At 35.1% G+C, this 23,931-nt stretch overlaps 1 long non-coding RNA gene across 1 annotated transcript; it reads left to right on the forward strand.

Annotated features, from left to right (window-relative positions):
* The first annotated feature begins 13,662 nt into the window (after positions 1–13,662).
* On the forward strand, positions 13,663–23,477 carry LOC114258398 (uncharacterized). The gene is made up of 2 exons (XR_003627965.2): positions 13,663–13,893; positions 23,276–23,477. It is a non-coding gene; the product is annotated as an uncharacterized LOC114258398 (long non-coding RNA).
* The last annotated feature ends 454 nt before the right edge of the window (positions 23,478–23,931 follow it).

The following is a 23,931-nucleotide window of genomic DNA, read 5'->3' on the forward strand; positions in this document are numbered from 1 at the left end:
GATCAACAAATGTGACTGAAGTTCGAAGCTTTTTGGGATTGGCTGGATATTACAGAAGATTTGTCAAAGATTTCTCCAAAATTGCCCTACCATTGACTCAGTTAACTCAGAAGGGGACATCATTTGACTGGACTGACCAAAGGGAATCAGCATTCCAAGAGTTGAAAACTCGACTTGTGACTGCACCGGTTTTGACTTTACCTTCAGGTACGGATGGTTATACTGTATTTAGTGATGCTTCTCATAAGGGTTTGGGGTGTGTTTTAATGTAGAATGGGAGAGTTATTGCTTATGCTTCCCGACAGTTGAGACCACATGAAAAGAACTACCCGACCCATGACCTGGAACTTCCTGCGGTGGTGTTTGCACTGAAAATTTGGCGTCACTATCTATATGGGGCGACATGTGAAGTATACACCGACCACAAGAGCTTAAAATATTTCTTCACACAGAAGGAACTAAATATGAGACAGCGCAGATGGCTAGAACTGATCAAAGACTACGATCTACAGATTCTGTACCATCCGGGAAAAGCCAATACTATTGCCGATGCATTAAGCCGAAATTCAATTGCCAACTTAGCTTGTTTGCTCACCGGACAGAAAGAGCTGCTTGGTGGCCTTGAAAAATTTGAAATTGAAGTTGTTTTGAGAGAACAAGGTGGAACGCTAGCCGCTATTTCTGCTCAACCAGCCTTGATAGAAGAAATTAAAGAGAAACAGCAACAGGATGACTTCTTGAAAAAGATCATCGAAGAAAGAGAGTCTAAGCCGAGACCGGGTTTCAAATTCGAGAACAATGTACTGAAATTTCAAGAAAGACTGTGTGTGCCGAATGACACTGAACTGAAAAAAGAGTTCTGCAAGAGGGCCACAATTCAAAATTGTCTATCCATCCGGGGAATACGAAAATGTACCAAGATCTGAAACAGAATTTCTGGTGGCCGGGAATGAAGAAAGAAATTGCCGACTTTGTGTCCAAATGTCTTCATTGCCAACAAGTCAAAGCTGAACATCAACGACCTGCCGGATTATTGCAACCCCTACCCATACCAGAGTGGAAATGGGAGCATATCACGATGGATTTTATCGTTGGGTTACCTTGCTCCAGAAAAGGTATGGATTCAATTTGGGTTATTGTTGATAGACTAACCAAATCTGCTCACTTCTTACCTGTCAAGACAATCTATAATGCAGACAAATTGGCTGTTATCTATATTGATGAAATTGTGAGACTGCATGGAGTGCCTGTGTCTATTGTTTCTGACAGGGATTCGAAGTTTACATCGAGGTTTTGGCAAAGTCTACAGACTGCATTGGGTACTGAATTGAGGTTGAGTAGTGCCTATCATCCTCAGACAGATGGACAGTCAGAAAGGACCATCCAAACTCTGGAGGATTTACTGAGAATGTATGTCCTTGATTTTCAGGGAGATTGGGAAAGTCATCTGCCATTAGTTGAATTCGCCTACAACAACAGCTACCATTCGAGTATTGGTATGGCGCCTTTCGAGGCATTGTATGGCAGAAAATGTAGATCTCCGATTTGCTGGGCAGAAGTTGGAGATGGGCCTTTGCTTGGGCCCGAGATCGTATATGAGACGACTGGAAAGATAAAACTGATACAGCAAAGACTGAAAACTGCACAGAGTAGACAGAAAAGTTATGCGGATGTCAGAAGACGGGACAGAGAGTATGAAGTGGGTGATCACGTTTTTGTGAAAGTAACACCAATGAAGGGCCAGACTCGTTTTGGAGTCAAAGGCAAGTTAGCGCCAAGATACATCGGACCGCATGAGATTATTGAGAAAATTAATCCGGTGGCATATCAAGTTGCGCTCCCTCCTGAAATGGAGCACATGCATAATGTTTTCTACATTTCGAGGTTAAGAGATTATCTCCGGGATCCCTTCCATATAATTGAGCCTACTCGGGTAGTGTTGAGTGATGACTACACTTACGAGGAACGACCTATATAGATTGTAAACAGACGGATCAAGAAACTGAGAAACAAAGAGATCCCGCTAGTGAAAGTTGACTGGCAGAACCATGGTAGTGTGTATGCCACTTGGGAAAGGGAAAATGACATGGCTAAGCGATATCCTGATCTGTTCCCGCTTGATCCTGTTTTCTCCCAGAATGAAGGTAACTCGAGTTTAGAGGACTAAACTCCTTATAAGGAGGGGAGGCTGTAACAACCCCCATATTGCTTACCGGAAAAAAATTACTGAATTACTTATTGATTATTGCTAAACTGGACTTCTTATGACAGATAATTGAACTAACTGAAGTACTGAATGGACTGATTGAAAACTAGAACTGAATTGACTGAGCATATCTATTGTATTGCATTTTTATCTGTTCGATTGTTTGATTATCTGTTGGTATTTTTATGTTTAAACTGCAAAATGAAGCCTTATCGGCGGCTGAATCGAAAATAGATTGATGTTTTGGGATCATTGGAAATTATGTGATTTAATGGTATATTTATCAGAAATGTGATTAGGTATGACTGAATTAGATTAAATATTGTTATATTGCAAACTTTGACTTATTTACCAAACTTGCCACTAAGTGGGCCACTACCTCACACACTTAGAGACTTGTATATGCTTGATCAAAAACCATTTCCTTAGCCCTTTTCCTTATACTGCCGACCAAGAGAGGAAATAGGAGAGAATTGAGTTCATTTTGTTGAATTGGCTTGAATTGCTTGGAATTGAAATGTAAATTGTCAAATTGGACTCCTAAACCTTGAATACAAGACTAAGGTAGGACATTCATCTTCTTGTTGTTGTCATAGAATTAATTCTTGCATGATTCATGCTTCAATTGTAGAGTTAAGTCTTGTTTTAGTTCATACATGTAGGATTAGAACATAATTCATGCACACATGTTTGAATTGATGAGTTTTGAGTTGAATTCATGGTAAAATTGTACATGCATGTTCATAATTAGGCTTGAGTCCATGAATTCATCATGTTCTTGAAGGAATGAGTCCATCTGAACAAGCTTTGAAGGTTGAATTTGGTTTGAATCCATGCATGTTTGCATGTTCTTCATATTCTTGAAAATGGGTTTGAATATGGTTTTAATTGACTCACCTTTGGGGCTTGAATTCATAAATTGAGCTTTGAAACTTGTTATACATTGAATTTAGTTATGTTTTCTAGAATTTGGGCCCAAAAGGTCGAGTTTGGAGTGGTAGAATGCTTGGTTTGAGCTTGGGAGGCAAATCTGGAAATTCCAGATTTGGCTTCCTCGCTCGAGCGAGCACCTTTGTCCAGGGCTCCGCTCGAGCGAGCATCGAGCGACCATCGCGCGTAAAATCACAGCATCCAGTATTTTTACTGTTTCGACAGACCACTCGAGCGAAGGATTTCTCGCTCGAGCGAAGCCTTTGATTTTGGAAGCTCGCTCGAGCGAAGAAAGACTCGCTCGAGCGAGGCTCCTATTTTCAGCAAACTTTGCGAAATGTTTTCTAAGTGTATTTTTGCATCCTCATCCCATCCTAGGCATTCTTAGGCCTAGTTTAAGGCATCTTAATGAGGATATAGATGTAGAACACACCAAGGAAAATTAGGGATTAAGTTATGATATTTCCCAACTGTGTAGCTTAGTGTGTGTTCAACCTGTGAACTGTGTAGGGTTGGCGACTGGGGAGACATGCTCTAGCATACTGTAGTCCAAACTCTATGAGTAACAATTGTGTAAAGATATGTTCAACTGAGAATGTTTTCTGACTGTTTAACGAAACTGTTTTCTGAAGTAATTATTGTTAATTGTTTGAATGTATGTCCTATATTCTGAAATGTATTGTGGCATCCTTAGCAACTGTTGTATACTGTTACTGCTACTGTTACAGAGATCTCTGTCGGTTCCCTCGTGGAACCACTACTGTTTACTGATTGATGGCCATCATTACTGTTCGGTCTTTAAGACCTACTGTTTACTGCTATGCTAATGGATGTACCACATATGACTGAATAACTGTTCTGACTGAAAGACTGAAGTATTGTTTAATGAACTGCTTTCATTACTGTAAGGACATTTCATTCTTAACCTCTTTACGCATTATGTTATTTACTGGGCTTTAGCTCACTGTTTATATATATATATAGGTGCTCAGCCACCAGATCGGAGCTAAGAGCGTGGGTTAGACTCCAGTTTTGTCAAGCCAGCCTTTGTGCCTCACTGCGAGGTTCCGAGTTGCCATGCTATGGCTTTGGGGTGTTTTGTTTTTCCCTCGTCTGTCTCCATACTGTTTGGATTACTGTATAGACTGTCAGCTACTAACTGTACTATTATCAAGGGATTAGGTCCCTGTACTGTGTGACTGTAAATTTTGTATAGACTGTACTGTTTGTATGTATGAATGCATGAAAAATCGTTTTGGCATACAGACTGTCACAGCTCAATGGACATTATTTATTTACTGTATTGGCTTCCGCTGGGCCCTGAACTCTGTTTTACTGTACTACTGTTAAGCAGGCCTTCGGTAATCTCGGATTACTGGCCGGTTACGGTGCTAAACCCATAGGGCCGGGTTTGGGTCGTGACATTGCCGATATGTTGGACTGAAGTGGGAGATAAAGCTTTGATTGGTCCCGAGCTAGTTCAAGTCACAATCGAGAAGATTAAACTCATTCGACAAAGGATCAAAACTGCTCAAAGTCGACAAAAGAGCTATGCCGACCAAAGAAGAAGAGAGTTGGAATTTGAAGTTGGGGATCATGTATTCCTAAAGGTTTCACCAATGAAAGGAATTTCTAGATTTGGGAAGAAAGGTAAGTTAGAACCTCGTTACATCGGGCCGTTTGAAATACTTGAGAAGGTTAACCCAGCTGCCTATAGACTGGCTTTACCACCAGAACTAAGTCAAGTTCACAATGTGTTCCATATTTCGATGTTGAGGAAGTATATTCGGGACCCAATGCATGTAATTGATTATTTCGGGATTGTGGTTAATGAAGAATTAGGCTACGAGGAGAAGCCGATGAGAATTATTGACAAGTGAGACAGTTGAGAAACAAGTCGATACTGATGGTAAAGATTGAATGGAAAGAGCATTACGGCAAGGATGCTACATGGGAAATGGAAGAAGAAATGAAAATCCGTCATCCGGGGTTATTTGTAGAGCAAGGTAATTTAAGTTTGGGGACCAAACTTCTTTAAGGAGGGTAGGATGTAACAACCCTCACTCTACTCTAGTCATGCTTGCATATATTACATGATCTTGTCTTGATATATTGCATTTTGCAAACCTTGATTTGTTTTGCTTAAGTGTTTCCTGCATGTTTTGTACCTTGCTTGGTGTGAGTTTAGCCGAGGTCATCTTTAGTCTAGGATTATCTTGGAACCACTTTGTTTGGCCTCCACCTTCGCCCTGACATATTGGCCGAGATGTCATTATCTTGGCCGAGGTGTTCATCACCAAGGCCGAGATGTGTATTATCTAGGCCGAGATGTTACCTTTGCACCTAAGTGATCTTGTCCTGGAGTGGTATGACCTAGACCGAGGTGTGGCACATCTAGGCCAAGGTGTGGCACAGCTTAGTCAAGTGTTGTCCTTCCTAGCCGAGACCATTGTTCCCCTACTTGCCGATGCCTTGTTCTTAGCTGAGATCATTACCTGTCGGAGTGCCTATGCCATCTTGCTTGTTGAACACACTTTGTCATAGTCTTGTCTTTTCACTCAGCCACCTTTCGAAGAGAACCAACCCGGTAGTGCCACGTGTCCCAACTGAGTGTTAAGTTAGCCAGTAGACCTAGATATGTATCATTTGCTATATGTCTTTGTTTGTGAGGAGAGAGAAGCTCTAGAAGAAGAAGAAGTTCTTAGAGGAGGAATAGATTTCCAACCTTGATCCTTAGAGTTCAAACCGTTTGATTCGTGTTTTGAGGTTAGAATCTTAATATACTCTTGTTGTTCTTATTGATCATCTAGCTGTATTACATGATCAAACCTGATTTGCAAGCCATGCATTGATTTAAAGTTGGGTTTAGAAAGAGAAAGTGGTATTCATGTGTTCTTGAAGAAAAAGCCTTGTTTGATCCGAAAGCTTGCATCGAGATTCATGTTTTTGTGTTTGTTTTCATGAAATCTTCGAGTATGGGTACCCAGGTCCATGTTTTTGAATTCATAGCATGAAATCTCAGATTTTGTAATGATAAGTTATGATCTTTGCATCCATGTTCTTCATGTTCATGTTCTTCAAGAAAGGGAAACCCAGATTTTTCCGACTTCATTTCCTTGAATGTGGCCATCGAGACCACACCTCGGCAAGGAGGTGTGGGACCTTGGCCAAGATCTGGTTGGTGCCCATTATGTTTTCCCGAGATGAGGAACAGTGTTTTGTTTTGGTTCGACTTAGTTTTGAAAGAATGCCGAGATCATTTGCATTCATGTAAAGCTTGTTTGAAAGTGCATTCAATAGACTTTGCCATGTGTTTGTAGGACTTGGACTCTCGCTTGACCCCGATGTTGAAGAACTATGTGAGTGGTATTTTTAATAAAACTATATTATAAAGTTTTGATAAAGCTTTGCCTTATTTTGAAAAGTATTTGTTAGGCATGAATGATTATCCCTATTTTGTGTATCAAGTGTTAGTCTCGTTCTGGATAACAACCTTTGAAAGTCCGTACGTGCTAGGGGACTATAAGCACTTGTAGCACAACCTTTGAAAGTCCGTACGTGCTAGGGGACTATAAGCATTTGTAGCACAACCTTTGAAAGTCCGTACGTGCTAGGGGACTATAACCACTTGTAGCACAACCTTTGAAAGTCCGTACGTGCTAGGGGACTATAACCACTTGTAGCACAACCTTTGAAAGTCCGTACGTGCTAGGGGACTATAAACATTTGTAGCACAACCTTTATTAATGTCATCCCTTGAAACTTGAAAGCCTTGAAAGACTTTGATTGATGAAGCTTGAAAGACTTGTTAGCTGAACTTGTTTTGTCTTTGACTCTGTGCAAGATATAATGTGTATCGCTTTGATAAAGATCTCAGATATTATTCATGCAAACCCCTTTATTATTTGTACCATTCACTGAGTATCCAAGCTCGCCCTCTCTATATATATGTAGGTGATGAGCAGGACGGCGGTGACGCCTAGATGTGCTTTGCAACTTGTTTTGGACTCGCATTTTGTAGCATCTTGAAAATCATGCTTCTTAGCTTGTAATTCATTGTGTTTTGTATATGATGGCTTGAGAAGCCTTTTGGTCAAGATGTATTTTTGTACTTCATTTTATTGTACCCAAGTTGTAAAGCTATGTAAAGATGTATGCCATTTCATTTGACTTATGCACAACTTTTATGGACTAATTAGACTCGTATACATTGCTTCCGCACATGTTAGCCCCATATGTAATACTCGGATTGTGTGTGAATCCTTGTGAGTTGGCCTTCGGTAATCTCAGATGACTGGCCATCACGGCACCATTCTACTAGGGGCGGAATGGGGTCGTGATAGCTTAGGCTCAAGGGAGGAGCAGAGGATAACAGAATAATCCACCTAGCTTCAGTAACCAATTCCCAAGCATATAACACTCTTCTATAGAGAAAATTCCAATCACTTTAGCTGGTTTTCCTAGCATAAAATTGGTGAAGAGATCCATTCTTATCAGCAGACAGGTTGAAGAGAGAAGGGAACTCATCTTTAAGCATATATAACTCATGGTATTTGTTTTAGTTATATGGCTAAAAAATTTTTGGTTATGGTATTTATGTTGTCAATATCATAAAGAGAATTCTATAATACACATTCTATAGCGATCCCGGTTTCCCTTCCTTTGATTGTTGTATTCCGGACTTAGGTTCTATGGAGTTGGTGGTTGTATATCTTGTTGTTATCCTTTAATTTCGTGTGTTTGAGTACTAGGATGTACTGGGCGTGTTTCGAATAGGTTGGTTGAGCTTTTGTCCCATTCCTTGTTGCCCAGAATTTTGGTGGTACGCTCTAGCGGGTCCCTTTGCGCTCGAGCGGAGTTTATTTTTTTTTTGGTTGTCCGCTCGAGCGGGTCTTATTGCGCTCAAGCGGGGTTTACACACTCTCAGCATTTCGTACCTCTGTAAAACTTCTACAGGTGTGTTTTTTATGCTCGAGCGGGTATATTGGCGCTCGAGCGGGTAGTTCATTGTTTGTAAAAGTACTAGAAGGGGGAAATCTGCACTCGAGCGGCTTTCCCTTTGCGCTCGAGCATGTGTATTTTGCAATTGTGTCTTGGCGCTTGAGCGGGTACCATTCACACTTGAGCAGGTCTATTTTTTGTGCTTGATGCTCGAGCGTCCTATTATCCGCTCGAGTGTGTCATACGTATATCAGATATCAGCTGGGTCTTTTTAGATCACTTTTTCACTTTCACACTCTCTCTCTTACTTTCTAAAAACCTCTTTTGAGAGCTCTTCTCTCTAGAATCTACCTTCTCTCTAGGGTTTGATCTAGTTAGAGTGATCCCCTATCCTTGGGCCTTTGTAAAAAGTGTTGATCTCATTGTGGGCTACGTTTTGATCCGAAAATCTAGGGATTTGGAGCATCTCAAAATTCTTCATCTTCTCCCTTTGAGTTCCGAGTTTGAGGTATGGATAACTACTCATTTTTATGGTCTTTAACATAAACTATTGGTCATTTTGATTTAACATTGATATTGGGTAATTTTAGGTGTTAGGGTTTTCAAAATGTATATAAGAGGGGTTTTGTATTTTGAGCCTATACATGTGTATTTGGGTGTAGAGATAAGATTATTGGTGTTGTTGATAATATTTGGACCTTTGGGTCATTAGTGTAATTAATGACATTTGTTATGGAATTATGAAATTGAGTTGGGAATGATGAAATTGGCTCATTATGAGATAGAATGGTGGAGTTGGATTTATTAATCGCTCACTTTTGAAAATGTCAATAATTTATTTATCGGTGCATTTATTATCTGTTTAGAAATAGCTGCTTTAGGCTATCGGTGGAGGATAGTCTTGATTGTTGTAGACACTGCATAATGATTAGGTGAATTAAAACTAATCAATTGGTGTATTGGTTGTCATTGTATATGATGAGTATCTGAATATATGGGTGCCGAGTCCCGCGGATGCAATTTCCGTAAAATGGCAATTCAAACATAATTATACATGGGTGCCGATCCCGCGGACGAAATTTCTATGAAATGATAGTTTGAAGTATTGTTGGCATGAGATGTAGTCTCACTTAAGTTGTTCGATCAGATTCTGAGCCATGTTTATAAGTTGAGTTTTGTTAAGTGAAGGATTATGGAACTGGATTGTACTGTAGGTTGGTTTATATGAGTTAAACGTTTGTCAGGTGCTAATGTTTTAGTTATTGTTCATATTATGTTTAGCATATCTCTACTGGGCGTTGGCTCACCCTATATGGGACATCTTTTTCTAGTATAGGTGTTATGCCACCTCCAAGGACGTAACTTGGGAGGCTTGAGGCTGTTAGACTCTTTGAGTTGTTTTTGTTGTATTACATGTATATCAAGCCAAGGGCTTATTTGTGCAGAGTTAGTACTCTCTTTTTGTAACCAAGTGTTGACTTGGAAAGTTGTAAGCCTATAGGGCATTTACCTTTATTGTCAACATGTAATACCTTTGGTAAGAATACTCTGATGATTGTAATATAAAATCTCTTCTATTTATCGTGGATGTATGTTATATTGGGTTTATTTTTTAGGGCGTTACACATTCCATACCATATATACATCTTTAGTTACATCATTTTCTTCTTTAGTTATGATTAATTTTCTTTTTTAGTTATGAAATTATTTTGAGATATTTGGCTATGCCTTATGTAATGTTTGATTATGATTTTTTGTTTTTTAGGTATAACTCAAAAGGTATAAAGTTGTACCATTTTCTTTTTTAATTATAAGGTGTATATAGTATACATCTTTTGAAGGGTATATATCATAATCATTCTGATATTATACATTATCAAAACTTATATACAGTACACATCTAAAAAAATAATTATATAATGTAGAAGGCCTAGTTACAGTGCAGAGGGAAGGGGTTGGGGGGTCGTTGCCCCCTAGATAAATGTTTTTTTTTTTTTTTTTTGTATATTACGTAAGGACCCACCCCAAAATTCAATATATACCTAAAAATTTTGTAAATTTCATAATGTTTAAGAGTTGTGTTTCAAAATTTAATGATTGGGGAAATGGTCCTTTAAACATTTACAATAATATTATGATAATCATATTTTATTCTCATGTTTTGTTTATCATATTTTGAGATTACATTGGTGGCAAACATCAATACAGTGTTGACACATAAAGTAATAAACAAATTATAATAAGAAAAGATTATCATCCTAACATTATTGAAAAATTAAATTAAGCTCATGTTAAAAAGATATTAGTAATCACATGTTTAAAATAGGAGAAATTACATGATAGAGAAATCTTTTAAAAAATAAAATAAAAATAAAAATTCAAACACAAATTGATATTTAATTTTCCCTTAAGAAAATAAATAAAAAATATAATTTACCTGATTGATTTGCAATCATATTAAACATAAAAGCTTTTATTAAAAGCAATTAAACTAAAGCTTTTATATACTTAAGATATTGTGTAATATTTAAACTAAAACTATAAAAATTAGTTTAGAAAGTTGAAGGAAAGTAGATTAATTATATTAAGATCTTCTCAATTATTAGCGTACCACCTTACCTTTTAGGGGTACATTATAGTTACCTCCCTTGAGATTTTGCATAATTGCAGGGACCTTCTCTATGATTTTTGAGATTACATTGGCCTCCTTCTTTCTTTTTTTTTTTTTTTTTTTTTTTTTTTTTTTTTTTTTGGCATTGTCAAGATTCTTCTCTATAATTTGGCCCAAATGATGTTAATTTGATTGTGCAAATGACTATAATATCTTTGAAACACTATTCATAGCCTTACGAGAATTAATTATAATTTATCACAAAATTTTCAAAATGTAAATGTAATTTCTTGACTTTGTAATTATTATTATTATTATTATTATTATTATTATTATTATTATTATTATTATTATTATTATTATTATTATTATTTTGCGGGTATAAAGAGCATAAGGAAAGAGCACCCAAAAAAATTTGACGCTGTTATTAGTTGTAGTAACATCAAGACAAAATTAAAGAGAGAATAAACAGCAAGAAGAGTGAAAGAAATAAAAGAAAATGAAAAGAGATAGACGTACTAAAAACTTATGAGATGGATATGGTGAACATTATTTTTTTTAGAGATATAAAGTATGTCATAGTCAAAGAATAATAGGAAAAAAAAATAAGGAAAGGAGAAAAATGACAAAAATGATTAAGAAAATATGAGAAAAACAAAGGAAAAAGTTTGTGAGAGGAATGAGATGATATAAGGGAAGGTAGTGTAATTTACACCCTTTAACCTTTTCATTGCTAGAAAGAGATGAACAAGGGTAATTTTGGCCTTTTAATAGTTAAAGTTGTTGACATCACCTTGTTATGTTAGATATTCAAACAAAGAGATAATATGAGGGGGAATCTTAATAATAATTTTAAATGTAGAAGATGTCAATATAATTATTAAAATTATAAGGGAGATCTCTATAATTACGAAAAATCTCAGGGGAGGTAAGTGTAATTTGCCCTACCTTTTATTATACATTTATATATTTTGGTCAATCCAACTATAAAAATTGTACTAAAAATGTTTAAATTGAGACTAATCCCTTGCACTTGTTTATTAGTCCAATTAGCCTATATTAAGTAATCTTTAATAATGATTTAAACAAATAAAACTCGACCCGATGTATTGACAACAGTTGGGATCTACCTTCTTTTTTTTTTTGGCAATCTAGCCCCTCCACGAGGGGAATCTTGGCTCCAGCCCTACCTAGTTAATTTTTTTTTTTCAACAAAAGTAATTTTATTGATGAAAATAAAAGTATACAAATGACTAATACAAATATCAATAAAAATGAACAACTGCATAAAGTGGCAAAATAAAACTTAATAATTTCAATTAAGTTGACACTATCGAACAAACCCAATTATTTACTAATACAATATTTAAATCGGTGAGAAACCAACCGAATCGAAACAACAAAACAAAATAAAAAACAACAGCTAGTTAGTGTTATAACATCCAATAAATGTCAATAACTTTCTCTCACTAGCCAGTGCCATGACGTTTTTAGATCCAAAGGTTGGTCAAATGCAGAGATCACATGGATCAGAAATCATGCAAGTAGTTAAGAGAAAAAGGGTAAATTAAGTAAATGGTCCCAATAGTTTAGACGATGTGTCAATTGAGTCTTTGTTGTTTTAATTTCTTTGATTTTGCCTTCTAATTTAACGGATTGTGTCATTTTAATCTAATAAATAATGGTTGTTAAGTTTGGTGGACAAAAAGTCAACACAATGTATCAATTTGGTCTATGTAGTTTACACAATGTGTCAATTTGATCCATGTTGTTTTAAGTTGCTCGATTTTGACAGGGACCAAATTGACACAATGTATAAACTATAGGGACCAAATTGACACATAGTTTGATTTTCCGCCCACCAAACTTAGCAACCATTATTTATTAGACTAAAGTGACACAATCCTTTAAATTAAGAGGTAAAATCGAACAAATTAAATAATAGAGACCAAATTGACATATTGTATAAATTATAAGGACTATTTATATAATTTACCCTAAGAAAAATAACTTAATAAAATTGTCACCTCTAAATCTTTTAGTGATCCCTGATAAAAATGGGAGCTAATTTGAAAGAGTATCCTTTTCGTTTTTTCAGTTTTTAAAATTTTAAAAAATAAATAAAGAATGAAAACTTTAGAAATATCATATAGTCAACAGTATGCTTGGCATATAAAAGAGATTTTTTTTTTAAGGACATGATATTAAAATTTTATAGCATAAAAGATACTCAATATTTTCATAATGTCTAAAGTCTTTCAATATCAATCCAGAAAAAATTCGATCCAGAGAAAATTTGATCCTGAGAATTTCTTTGGACAAATCATAGAAAAAATTTCAAATTTCTCTGGACACATCACAGAGAAAATTTCAAATTTCTCTACACCAACATCGCATTTCTCTGGACACATCACTAAGAAAATTTTACACATCTCGAATATTAAATTTCTTTGGAAGAGAATCTGATGAAGAACACATATTATGATATATTACCAACACAGAAGAAGAGCTGAAGAAGAACCCAATCCATCAAGTAAATTGAGAGAGAGAGAGAGAGAGAGAGAGAGATCTTTCAAAATAGCTTTCAAAAAGTACCCATAGATATCTATAAAAGCTCTGATCAACAATGGCCTTTTTTAATTTTTCCTTCCAACCCAGAGAAATTTACAAAAATCAAGAGAAAAATTCTTCCAACCCAGAGAAATTCGCAAAAGCCTAGAGAAAATTCCCTCAAACCTAGAGAAATTCACAAAAATCCAGAGAAAATTCCTTTCGACCCAGAGAAATAATATTGTGAATCTTTTCTATTACTAAAAATGGAAGAAGGACCTTAGACTAATTTTTTCATAAAAAAAAGTATGTATATTAGAATTTCTTTATATAAATTTCGCAGGGCAAAAGGAGTGTTCAATTCTAATTGCAAGTAACAACCAAACTCTCCTCAACTAGTATATATAAATACATACATAGAGACACACACACATACACACATAGAGAGAGAGAGATAGCAACACAACACAAAAGACAAAGGAGCAAAAATGAATCGGGTCCAATCTCACCTGAAATCGAATGACGGACCTGACTATGGAGCTGTAGCAGGAGTCGGGTTGGAAGGAATTGAGGAAGGAGGCTCACAATATGAAGGGCGATCTCGGCGTCAAGCTCTCTTCTTACGCCAAGTTCGGCTCTAGGTTCTCCCATAGAGGTTCCCTTCTCTCTCTCTCTCTCTTTCTCTCTCTCTCTCTCTATATATATATATACATACTTACATATGTATCTATTTATGTATCTTTGATTCTCAGATCTTGCTTTGCCTTATGAATTCAGTTTGCAAATGAGGTTTGATTTCAGTCAAATTTCTCTGTGATATATGAGTTTGGGAGTTGAGGGACCTTAGACATCATAAAATAATATTGTGGATCTCTTCGATTACTAAAAATAGGAGAAGGACCTTAGACTAATTTTCTCCATATAAAACTCAATATATTATTTTAGTGAGTCCGTTACACACTGTGTGCAGGAAGAGAGGAAATAATCCGAAGATGTGATGAAGAAACTATGCTATTTTTTTATTTTTTATTTTTTTATTGAAAAAGGTATGTATTATACGCTCTAAATATAAAGATTTAGAATTTTAATCATTAGTCAATTTAATTCTTGATTTTGAGAATTTAGTGATCGTCAAATTTATAGTGATTTTGGTTATTAGTGCTTGAGGTGGTTGGTTATGGTATTTTTGTATGTACATGTATTGTTATCTCCCAAATTGATTTTGATGCCACCAAAATAAATTCGATTGGAATACAGAATATTTTATTTTATTGGGTAAAATACAAATATACCCCTTGAGATATGATTAAAATATAAATCACCTTTATGGTTTTGAAAATTACATTTTACCTCATGAGATTTCTAATTTCATAACAAATCACCCTTTTTATTAATAAATTATCAAGTCAATTAACAGTTTTTTAATGATGTTAAAAATATATTTCAATTAATAATTTAAGTAACTTTATTATTATATAAGAGGGCAATTATGAATTTCATTTTCCAAGGAGTGTCATTATTTGACGTAGATATGATTTCCTTTTAGAAGTATGTGTGTTTAGCATCCAAATTCGAATTGGTTCCTGGTCCTGGTAAGAGAAATTCAATTTAGGCCAAAACAACACGAGTTTTGAATTTACATATGTTTGGGGCAATGCTCTGTGTTTTAGTTGCTGAATCTGGCAAATCGTATTCTAAGGTCCATGATGAAGCTACATAGGAAGTGAGTTCTTAGGTACGGCTTTACGGCTTTTCATCAATGCCCAATGGGGTGTGTGTGTGTGAATAAATATTCTTAATTATAGCATGAAATCATCATACTGTATTTCTTTCTCATGGAAAAACTAAACTAATGATTTGAATATATTAGCAATATAAATGATGAGAGACCCCTTATATATATTTCTTCTCTCTTTCTTATATTCCTATATGTATATATGTTTTAAATATTGGAATGTTGCTATGGAAAAATGCAAAAAATGATGGCATTATAACATAAATCGAAATTTCTACTTGATTTGCTGCAGCTAAAAGTTTTTAGCTAGTTTTTGAACTTTATATGTTCTGTCTACACTTTATAAAAAAAAAAAAAAAAAAAAAAAAAGAAGGGAAGTGAGAATGCCGTCTCCTTTTTATTTTATATTTTTTTCTTGTCAAGTTTGGTGACATGGAATATGATTAGGAACTTTTATGGGTTGGTGCAATTTGAAATTACATAATTTTGATACGTGCATGGAAGAACCCACAACGTAAAACTACTCGTATATTGCATATTATATGTATGCACTTTTATTATATATATACATTTGTGATTTGAATTATATATTTTTATTAGATGGCTTATGTAAGTTTTTATTTACGTAATTTTGTGTATTTAAAACTTCCATGAATTAGACTTACGTAAATTTGTGTTTAACTTACATATTTCTATAAGATCACTTATGTAAGTTTTTAAAATTTTACATGATTTTGTGAATTATGCCTATGGTGTGAAACCCTTAACACCCAAACACTGATGCGGAGAAAAAAAAAAAATCCCCCTCCCACCTTCTTCTGCGTCTGTCTTCACCTTTTCAAGAAATCAAGCCCTACGGTTTCAATATTTTGTAGCTTAAATTATGAAAACATGAGATCCATTGAAAATATATATTTTAACTATTATATATATATATATATATGATAATAGGAAATTGATTGTTCTTGAAATTATTTTTAAGAGAGTTCGGGCGAGGATTTCTCTGGCTTTTAGAACAAGCATCAGTCACAATTGGATTGGGTTTTGATTGTGTATACTAGTTAGAGCATCTCTTTTTATTTTATTTTTTTAGCTAAAACTGTGAATAAAGTAAATTATCAAATTTCAATTTCATCAAATTAGCTATCAAATTAGTTATTTTAATTTTGATATTTTTTATTCAACAAATGTACTTAGTTGTTTTAACTAGTTAAACATTAAAAGATAGTATTTTTGATATGTTAGAGTTACTTGTAATTGAGTTTATAAAAGATAATTTAAAATAAAAATAGCATTTAAATAATGTAGGCTAAAATAAAGAGTTTGTTAGAGAGTGCATTGAAAAAGTGTAGAGCTGAAATAAAAAAGTTTACTTTTGAATTAAAATATAACAAAATTTTAACTAGTTTTATAAAAATGTTCTAAGATGGGTTTGAAGGCAGTAAATGTTGGAAATGGTTAATTTTTCCTCAAGTTTGGTCTATTTTTTAGGTGGGCCCCGAGTATCGATTTACTCGGGTCAAAGTGGTAACGCGTTCTATGCCGCGTTGTGATTCACGTGGTATATTTGGTTGCTCAAAACCATTACCGAGTGAATGGGAAATTGAAGCCAAAGTGTGCTCCATGGAAATGGAGTTTTTTCCTTAAGGTTGTAAATTGGCTTGTCCCACATTGATTTGGTGGGAAGTTTTGAAAGGGTTTATAAGGCTTAGGGTGAGATACTTGGGGTGTGCCCCAAGGGGTACCCAAGTGTTTTAGAGGGAGAGGTTATGGGCAAAATGGGCTACACCCATTGGACCCAAAAATCACCACACGCGCGCGCCGTCGCCGCCGGTCGGGCGGGCTGGGCTTGGGCGCAGGTGTGTGGTTCTAATCTTTTTGGGCCAAAAACATTTGAATTTTATTTTATTTTTTATTAAAATAAAATTCAGAATTCAATAAACTGGTTTGGATTTATTGTTTATCCAAACAGGGCACTGTTTTGGATATAGTGCTCATCCAAACAGAGCCCTTCCCGTTTGGCCCTTCCCGTTTCTATCTGTTTGAATAAACAGATTCAAATCTGTTTAAATTTGAATCCAACAGGTATCATACCTGTTCAATTCAAAACCAAGAGCCACATACCTGTTCAATTCAAAACCAAGAGCCATCTTCACATCTATAAATAGGACCACCCTCATTTGATGTTTTCCATTCAGAAATTTCGTATTTCACCTCTGTTAATTCTATTCTTCATCTTGCTGCATTTTATTTCCGAAAGAAAGAGTGTAAACACTTAGTGTGTTCGTAAGGCAAACAATTTGTAGTGCTGCTATTGTTTGTGGTAAGATCATTTCATCCTGGGAGATAGACGTCCAAATTCTGAAAGCACCGTGGAGAGGACGAATCTGTCTTAAGGACACAGTGTCAAACACTGGACTTGATCAGAAAATAATTCAAAGAAATTAAATCAAGTAAGTTATTTAATTTATTTTCAGTGTTGTTTTTATTTATTTAAATCAGTTTTTAACTTTGTTTTTGTAACAAAATAAAATCTGTTTTTTATTTATTTACTTTTATTTCGAGTTTGATTTTTGTAATCAAACAAATTCTCTCCTTTTCTTTATTTCTGTAAATTCTATTTGTTCTTGTGTATACAATAGAATTAAATCTTTTAAATACAGTGAAGATTGTCCAATAGTAAAGTAAGCATATTTCAATCCATGATCATTTTAGCGTTTGGTGTTTGTTTTTCTTAATCGTGTTTAATTTTTTTGATTTAAGGTGAATTACAAATACATTGTTTGAGATTTGTTTGAAATATAAATTATTTCCCGTGGTATGAAAAATTACAAATATTCCATTGTCTAAATTTTTTATTTAATAGAATTTACTAAAAAAGAGAAATTCGTACCTGCTCTCCTATAACTAAAGGAGGAAGATGCCACAATCAAGATTTGGATTCCTACGTTATAGTTGTCTAGTGGAAGCAAGAATGGCAGTTCAGAAAGCAAATGAACTATGGTGTGACAACAGAACATTGATAGTAAAAGTAGCAGAGTTTGTTAAAGGAAAGGAAGTTAGGCAGGGGCCATCAGAGATATCAGTTAGTAGGAGAGGTGTAGGTAGTACTAGTAGGGCTCCTACTGCAGTACTAGGAAGAAAGTCATATGCCTAAGCTGTGAGTGGAAGAAGTATAACCATAAGTGGCAGCAAAATTTTGAAGGGTTGTGTGATTCTATCAAGCTTAGGATTGCAATGTGAGTCAAAACTTCAAGCCTCTCCTTGAAGTACTCAGTGAGTGACATTATATATAATTTACAACAAATTAAACTTCGCATATAGGGTGTTAGTTGAGTTGCTGTTGGGTGTGGCTGCTGCTGGTTTGAATTTTGGATGTGGTTTATTGCTGTTTGTGGCAGCTGTTGTTTGTTCCTTTATCTTGTTATGTTGTTTGTTATGTGACTACCTCATGCCCCTCCTTCAAGTACTCAGTCAGTGTCGTTATGTATAAGCTAAAAAAGTTAAACTCTGCATATAGGTGTGGTTGTTGCTACTTTGAATATTGGGCGTGGCCTGTTTATTGCGTGGCTACTGCTGCTTTGTTGCTCTGCTTTGTTCAGCTAGTGTTGGTTCCTCACCAACATTGTGCTTTGTCTATATTTCTTTCTTTCTTCTTTTCTCTTTATTGATGTAATCTCATATGAAACATATGTGTTTTTTCACCAATAAAGATTTTGTTTTACTGAAAAAAAAAAGTATGTAATAAATTAAAAATTGACATATATTCAACTATATCATTGTAGAGAGAATTATGAATACCTTTTGAGCATCTCAAATATTTTTCATTTTTTTTCCTCTGCATCTCTCGCTTTGTGTTCTCTATGTCTACTGAATAGATGCAAGCCCTTAGATGTTGTTTTAGACACGTGCGGTGGATAAATGTGTGTAGAGGTGTATGGACTAAAAAAGTATGGAGATGAACGACTCCCTACATTAGATATTAATGATACAAGAATCATAATTTAAGGACTAAATATATAATTAACCCCATTATTAAATAATCGAAGGAAATGTGCATCATGTACATTAAGGAATTGTGGTTGTTATTTTAGTTATGATTAAAAATGTCTTTGGTTACGTCTCAGGTAATATTGGGTTATGACTCACTTTGATATTAGTCATGACTCATTATAATGTCGGTTATTATCTATTGTAGTTATTTTTTAGTTATAATTGAAAAAAAAAAATTAGTTATACCTCAAGTGATATTTGATTATAAATCATAATGTTTGTTTTAGTTATACGACTGAAAGTGATTTAGTTATGGTGTTTATGTATCAATACCACAAATTATCATATATATAGTTTTTTTCTTTTTTTAATCGGCAAAAGAAAATTTTATTGATAATAATCAAAATAAAGGATTACACATCAATAAAAAATCATAGGCAACAAAATTGTGCCATAGTTGAAACATGAACATCATAGAAATTAATAAAACAATAGTGTAACGTAGAAGGACTTAGTTAGTAATTTTTGGGGGTTTGACTTCTTTTAAATTACCATATGAACTTGAGATAGTGTTTAGGTTTAGTAGGCCCATTTTAGAATCGATTTTGGTGATTTGAAGCGTTCACTTTTTAGGTTTCGCGAAGTACAATATTCTTGTAAAAAATAAAGATGATTGGATATCAGTAATTATATGTATGAATCATATTTGTTTTAAAAAAATAGACAACAAATATAATTTTAAGAATAGTCATTCATCTTTTATAATATAAATTTGATTCCAACATATAGTTTTTTTTTTTTTTTATTAGCAAAGAAAATGAACTTTATTGATGAAGAGGAAAAATAATACATCAAAAAGGAAAAAAAGGATGAGTGCAAAAGCATCATAGCGAGCCAAATCAATCCCAACTAGGTTGGTACCAATAAGACCGCCCAATCATATGCTAGCACACCATCAAGAGTTGGTCAGTATCTAACCATAAACAGCCAAAAACAACCTTACCAGACAAACCAAAATAACCAATACAACACCAAAATTAACCAGCTTCACTTACCCAACTACACCACATCTACGCTTCAGAAGCTGAATAGTAGCAAAACATGCTTTACCACCAATACCCAAGCCTCACATCACAACAAATTCACCAGCAGCACAACACAATATATACCATCCCATGAACAGCACTCAACAGACATAAATACCAATTTAACAAACAGAGTATCAGTTCAGACCAATAATATCAGCAGCATCTCCGTTTACAGCTCCCAGTGGCAAAGACTGAGAATCATAGAGGCAAGCCTCAGCATCCACTCCGAAAGCAAAACTGAAACATCAGCAGTAAATCAGCCAAGCAACCTCAATACCACCACCAGTATATCAGTTCAACAAACCAGAGCTTTCAGCCACCATCAGAAATCTGTAGCCAATTTTCCACCCGGGACTTACATCCACTGCTAAGCATAACAGGCCAAAGCAAATTCCTTATGATAAAGCAACACAACAGCAGACCCACATTAGCCCAACAACAGCCCAAAAGCACAACAGATCAACAAACCATAGCATAGGAACCTCTGCAGAGCAACTACACTTCTGTACTGAACAACAACAGACATAACTAGCAGCTTCACCACCAGCTCCAAAACCTCACATCAGAGCCCCTACTGCCCTTCCAGCAACAGCGACCCATAATAGACACAAGACCCAAGCCAAAAAAACACATATCAACCTTCAAAAATATAAAAGAGTACAGATTATATTAAAAGCAGACAAAGATGAGCAGTAGCTTCTCACAACAGCCAGCCTTAACATACAATATCAGTAGAGCCTCCACTTCACCTAGATCATATGTCTCATCCATTTTATATTTGAAATAGTCTCTTGGATGGAGTAATAGCAACCCAAATCGTAATTCTTCAACCACATGGCCACTCTAACTTTAATTAGCTCAGAGTTATAGCGATCCCGGTTTTTTCTTCATTGTTTAATTGTATTCCAAACTTGGTTTCGTGGATGTGTTGTTGTCTTATTCCCGTTTTCTTTCTTTACTCTTTGTACATGAGTCTTGGGTCGTGTTGGGCAGGTTTGAAATAGGTTGGTTGTGTTTGGAAACCAAGGGTTGATGTCTAGATTTTGGGCTCCACGCTCGAGTGAGGCTTTTGACGCTTGAGTGGACCTGTTTGTATATCAGTCCGAATAACAGCTTTTGGATCACTTTTTCGGGCCAATCTCTCTCTCTAACTTTTCAAAGCTTATGCATGATTATACTAGATTCATCTCATTAAAGAAGATACATGTACATCAATTAGAAGGTGACTAATTATTGATGAATGCACCTATATATACAATGTATAGAAGACTAATGCTAATACATTGAATGTGATGGATTCATTATGAATGAATCTTAGAGATGCATTATGTATCCATTATGAATATATAAGAGACATTAATCTATCTAATGAATTCATTAATATAGAAGATGCATTATGTATCATGAATGTATGAGATACACTAATCTATTTAATGGAGTTCATTGAATAAATAACTTGAGAGCTTCTCACTCTAGACTACAACTTCTCTATAAAATCATCTAGATCAAGTGATCTTCTACCTTGGTCCCTTTATATAAAGTGTGGGGTTTGGCTTGCTCTTCATTTTGATCCGAAAATTATTCGATTTGGAGCACCTTCGAAATCCTTCATCTTCTCCATTTGGTCTCTCCATTTGAGGTAGGGATTTTTTTGTTCTCTTTCAATACTTCGTCTATAGTTAGACATGTGGTAGTTTTATATTGCATGAAAATCATATCCATGTTGGATTTGTTTGAAAATATGATGGGGAACCTAGGGTTGGTTGTTTGAGAATGATTTGTTATCATTGATTGTTATTTGGGCTATTTTTGAGGTAATCTAGCATGATATTGTTGAAAGAAAAGAAAGCCCTATATTATATTTTGATTTGGTAAATTAAAGAGGGAGGTTGATTGAACAATATTTATAAATCACTATTATTAATATGGGTTGTGTAAAAGTATTAATGACTCAGGGATTAACTATGGCATTGGGGTTATTTTGAAATGAACGTATTGAACTAGGATGGGTTATGGCCTTATTATCCATGAAATTGGTTTTATGAAATGAAAAGAATGGAAGTGGTTTTGTGAAATGAGAGAAGTGTTTTGGGAATAAGTGGTGGAACATGTCTACTTGGGAAATTATGAGGGTTGATCTTGAAAATGGGAAATGAAATGTTAACTCTATGTGAGTCTCGGATAATAAATATGAGAATTGAACTATTATATCATGAGTGTTGAGTACACACATTTGGGGGATTTAATCTTTAACTACGTACTAGTGGCATTGTTGGGTTTAAGAGCTCATAAGAGTTGAGTCTTTATAATAGGTGTATTAAAATCATGCATCTAGAGGTTTTGTCCTTGGTCATCAGTGGAGGATGACGTGGTTGTGTTGAATTGTCATGTATGCATTACACTTGTGTTGGTTGAACATTATTGAATAGTTTATGTGTATGTATTACACTTGTTGGTTATGCTCTGTTGTATTGTGATTATTGGTGTTATACACTGCGCTTAAAATCAGAGGTACTGTTACCTTCCAGCTAGCGCCTAGAGAACTGACTGCGCTGAGAATCTGAGGTACCACACCCTCCAGCTAGCGCCTGGTAAAATGGCATATTGTTGTGAGAGTTATATCCTTGGCTTACTGCGCATATAGCCGGTAGAGCAGAGTTTTATTGTTATTGTCTCAGTGCATCTGAGTATGTTATGGGTTGTGATGGTTACAGTTTTGAAAGGCCGAGTTGCCTCATTTGGTGATTATATACATGTTGATGATTTGTTATCTCCCTTTTTATCAAAGGCATGCATGTATAGATATAAATGTATTGGGAACAAACCAAAATGCCATTTCAAGATTTTGGAAAGTGTGAAGGAAAATGGGATATTTGTGAACATGTTTTGAAAAAAAGGCAAATCAGTTGTAAGTACGGAAAATTGGAGAAAAGTAAAGGGTTTGGTGAAATTGTTTTCTAGAACTGTTGCTGTCATGAAAGTTTGTGGAAAGAGGGGTAATGAAAAGGAAAGAAAGGTGAACTGCTCATAGCGTTGAATGAAATGGTTGTTTTCGAGAAAAGTTCACACTTATGTATATTTTGTATAAACTGCCACATTACTATTCTAATACGAGATTGAGCATTCATGATAATAGCTATCTGTAAGTTGTTATTGTTGAGGACCATGTTGAGATCCCTACTGGACTATATGTTCATCCCACGTTGTTGAATCTTTTTCAGGCAATAAGCAGGATGTGCCACAAGATTTTGGATCTTCTTATTTGTTGGCCACGGGGCCTATCTCTTGTGTTGGCAGAATGCCATTTATGTAAAAGGGTTATACCCTTCTTCTTGACTCTTTAATGATGTAAGCCCAAAGGCAATTTATTTAGTATACTCATGCTGTATTTAATTTGCATACGAATGAGAGAATTGTTGTTCATTTCTACTAGTCGAACATTTGAGTTTATTTCGCATGTGATCTCTGAACTTGAATTAAAGTAATGAATTTGGTAATGATTTCGAGTAATAAAAAGTGGGGCGTGACAGACAAAGCATCAACATCTGGATGAGTATTATTAAATACACAATCATTTCTATATAACCACAAAGATCAAACAACAAAAATAAAAACAACTCGCCAAACCTTTTTTTCCTTTTTCCTAAGCCTCCACCCCAACCACCAGTATATCAAACCTTCAAAAGAACCTAGTGACACCCATTGAATTCCCCACCAGGCCATGATGTTAGACCAAACACACCACACAAAAGAACATGACACAAGAAGATGATTAGAAGTCTCCTCCTCAGCTTTACACAACACACAAAATAAATTCTGAATACCTCTCAAGGCTCAAACTCTACTGAGGAAAGCAGTTGTTTTCAATCTACCCCGT

The sequence above is a fragment of the Camellia sinensis genome, chromosome 12, assembly GCF_055761805.1.
Source record: "Camellia sinensis isolate YWXY chromosome 12, ASM5576180v1, whole genome shotgun sequence".
Classification (NCBI taxonomy): domain Eukaryota; kingdom Viridiplantae; phylum Streptophyta; class Magnoliopsida; order Ericales; family Theaceae; genus Camellia; species Camellia sinensis.